Below are 4,185 nucleotides of genomic sequence, written 5' to 3'. Positions count from 1 at the left end.
CTAGGTGCTTATTGGAAAAAATAAGATTGACGATAGACCGATTAAGCACTAGGGACTTACCAAAAAAATGATGACTGGAGGAGAACAATTCATTGTGTATTTCAAAAAATTATCATCGTGCATTAAAAATTCTCGTCATGTATTAAAATCTTAATCTTGTATTTTAAGATGTTCATTATATTTTGGAAAAATGCTCATCATGTATTTGAAGAAAACACACATTAAACCACTAGTCATTGGGTATTTAAAATTTGTTTAGAGTGTATTCAAAGAATGTTCATGGCGTATTAATGTTACTCATCATGCACTTCAAATGATTTTTTAGTTTAAAAATGTTCGCACATTTTGAAATATGTTCATAGAATTTTTTTAAAGTGCTTACACATTTTAAATAAAATGTTTATGTATTTAACAAATCACGTCCTTAAAAAACACTCACATTTTAAAAAGTGTTCATATATTTATCAAATTAGAAAAATTGAAAATGGAAGAAGAAAAATAAAAAACAGAGAAAACAGACACATAAAGGCCAACAAGAACCGAACAAACAAAATAGTTGAGAAACTGAGGAGGAAATCCCAAACTCGAATGTCAAACCGATCCTCCCGTGCGCCCTTGCTTGGTTGGCCCATACGTGGGCATGGAAGTAATGTGGTGTATATATCACAATAAGCGAGATAGCCTATGCAAACTTTTTATGCAGGCTGCTTTGCCCTGGGATGAGCCATGCCTTCCCTTCTTCCTTAATATTAGACACGAGCAAGAATGCAATAAGAAACTAAATTTTGAAGCAGAAGGGAATCATAAGGGATAGAAGTCCTTCACTGGAAATTACTGGGTGGCTTGTGAAGTTGCTTCTTAATCCAGTGACGATGAGTAGAGATAGATAGGGGCAAAAAAGAGGTCACCATTCCCATTCAGGAACACTGTGGCCATTAAGATGTGCTTCGAGTATTTACACTTGGACACGAGATGCCTAGCTAGTTGTATTAGTGGTCATCTTCGATATGCATAAAGGTTTGCAGGGCAATCAGCTGATTGCTATCTTATTACCTATTCAAAGGTTGTTTTGAGGATCCTAACAAGCAAAGAATTTGCAAATGGTAGGGCTACTCGAAAAACCATGCCTCATAGGCCGATCCTGTAGAATAAACCCATTGGGTTGATATAAAATGAATGGTGTCGTGCTCATTTCTCTATATCAAGTTGCAAAATGTGGCCAGCCAAAAGAGTTGGGGCTTTAGGTGTTGCATCAAAGATCCATCTTGCAATACCTTAGTTATTTTCTTTTGCAACTTGAATTTGAAAAGTAGAAACTTTGGGAGGGGATAAAGCCTTTAGGTTTGGAAATGTCTAGCTCGGAGGAATGAAAAAAATGGATTTGCTCCATCGTAAAGAGTCATGAGGGTTGAAGTCGAGAAGTGCTGAGAATTTGGCTCATCAATACAATTTTTCAAACTTAGCCAGGGCTTGTGCGACGAGGACTATTCATATCAAATCATCAGATGGGAAAATGTTCTCGAGGTAAAGGATATTTTGCGAGTGGTAGAGCATTAAAATACCACCGAGGTTTTTGGTCCAACTGACCTTATATTCATCGCTATAGATGTTATGACACCATGACCAAATTAAGCATCTGCTTCTTTTATTACAATCAATTAAAAGGGCCTTTATTTATCTCGAGGGTTCTGCGGAAATAGACTATGTAGGCACTCCACACTGACATGGCGAGACTCAACTTTCAAACTAAGGTGGGAAAAATTGTGTTGCCAGGCACATTCCACAACAATTATTTGCAACCTTTGTAAGAAGAGATATAGGTCATCGTACCTTCTTAAGAAATTACCACTTTATGGTCGAAATTTTACAAGGACACTATAGAAGTTGACATATTGGCATCCGACATAAGAAATGGAGATCTTTTGATTGATTTTGGTGAGACCAAACACAAGGGAAAGTTATCCAGGATTTGCTTAAGGTTTTAGCAGTATCATCAAATAAACAGAGAGATTATTATGGCATTATTAGCATAATCAATCTAATTCTAGCATAGAGCTATGGGAAGATGTTAGTTGTGAGCTTAAAAAGACGATGTAGAGAATTAAAGGATATGAGTGAGGGCGGTAGGGAGAGATGGTCTCCATGAAGAATATATATTTTCCAAACTAGAATGTCTAGATTTAGAGTCCATTGAACACGATTTTGGATGAATTGGCAAAAACTAGACTAACACAACCGCGTAGGTGGTTGGGTATTGAAAGCAACTTATATCTTTGTCACTTCTAACATTCTTAGAAATTTATTTGTTTTTTCAAATATGCAACAATAGTATTGTCACAGGATCATGGCTACTTGCATTAAAAACTAGATCATGGTTTGGGAAAATATAATTTGCTACTCTTGTGTACATATCGATTCATAGGTCGGGACTAGTTGCTAGTGTAGTGCAATGAATAAAGATGACACATCTATGTGTGTTAGGAAGGGAGACATGAGATGATCAACAATGGTTGTTTCTATGAGATTCTTAGATGAGGTTTGCTAGGCGGAGGATACCACATCATTGGCAAGAGGTTATTCCTAAAATATGCCTAGCAATAAAAAAATTAAGAGGACACAAATGTGTAGACTTTGCGGTCCTTGCTGGTATAACGTTGTACATGATATGATAGGGGTGACTATGGAATTTAATATCTGTGATTGTATGATAGTTGATAAGATGGTTTTACATATGCAATCCGTTTCATATAGAGAAGAGAAAAAGTGTTACATAATAGATTATCTCTTACTTTCATCTCTTGCAAGTAATGCACCACCGTCAGCAAAAACACCCTTCCTTGATTTAGTGATTGGAATAAATGACCTATAAATGGTACCAAGAACTATAACATGCAGAAAATTTTGTCCCCGATGATGACTTCTACACATCATTGAGTTTTCTCCAAAAACTTACAACTAATGGGCATAATTTCTTGTGTGTGACTGGTGATATATCAAACTCTAACATATTGTTGGTACTGATAGGCCCAATTTTACTCGTTACTAGTGTGATGCACACTAGTGAAGGGTGGAATTTGGTATTTGAGCGGCAATAATCTAGCCCACTAGAGCAAAGCCCACTAGACTTAGACTATCTCCCATATAAAAGCCCTCTGAAAAATAATTCCACCCATTGCCCCCTCCCCTCATTCATTTTGTCCTAATCGATGGTCGACGCCACCTTATTCTCTCTACCAAGCCTCCCTTCTCTATCTAATCTATCACTTCCCAAGAACCATCACCGGCGATACTATGCATTAACAAGTGTTACATGGAGGATAGTGCTATTGAGGGGTTATGGAGGTATTCAGCTAAAACATGATCTGACATCCTCCTACTCATTGAGGATTCAATCCCATGTCTTCAACCCAAGCTCTCCACCACTTCTACCTCCTCTTATTGAGGCGCTCCAGTAGTAGCAAATCCCCAATTTTTCCTAGTTCCAGCTCCCCTCCACCACGTCGCTGCCTGCTCAAGCTATGGGAGCATGACACATCCTAGAAACTGCCCAGCCCATGTAATGGGGTTGAGTTTTTGCTTATTCATCGCCTCTAGGATGGCCATTATTGTGTAATCTGCTACTCTTTCAAGGTCAACACCTCTATTAGGTTTACAAATGTTATGGCATCGATGTGTACATGCATCACCTCTATTCACGATCTTGTGCTGACAAGGACCCCCAGTGGGCATCACTACAAGTAGGTAGCAGTGCAAGGTGGTTGATTTTGGGGTGTAGATCCATTCATGGGTTAGGTACTCGCTAGTGGTTTATTTATCACAACTAACATGTGCTATGCCTTTGTTTGTAGTTTTTTGGTCGACCATAAGTATATTGCCATTTTGTAGAATGTTTTCATGCATGCAAACGTACATGATGATTAAAAACTTAATTAAGTGAAGGCCAGTGAAAATATGATAGCTCCTTTAGTGGAGAGCATTGTCATATCTTTCATTTGACGAATCATTTCTAAGCTAATGATAATAGTATTTTATTTTGTTTACATCATCAATAATTCTATGTGGCATATTGCTAAACTAGCACAATTGTGAGTGCTATGAGGTTGGAGGTAGTGCTAAGCTTTGCTAATTTGGTAGCTAAAGCACTAACTAGCTACATGGAGGCATAGGTTTTAGAAGGGGGCACAA

General features: G+C 37.8%; 1 protein-coding gene across 1 annotated transcript in view; it reads left to right on the top strand.

Moving 5' to 3' along the window:
* The window catches only part of LOC119304116 (probable metal-nicotianamine transporter YSL3), a 77,227-nt gene that overhangs the window by 20,204 nt on the left and 52,838 nt on the right, over nucleotides 1-4,185 (top strand). The gene's annotated exons all lie outside the window — the stretch shown is intronic.

This window comes from Triticum dicoccoides, chromosome 1B (genome assembly GCF_002162155.2).
Source record: "Triticum dicoccoides isolate Atlit2015 ecotype Zavitan chromosome 1B, WEW_v2.0, whole genome shotgun sequence".
NCBI lineage: Eukaryota > Viridiplantae > Streptophyta > Magnoliopsida > Poales > Poaceae > Triticum > Triticum dicoccoides.
The sequence above is the reverse complement of the archived record's forward strand: the minus strand, read 5'-3'. Positions and strand labels throughout refer to the sequence as shown.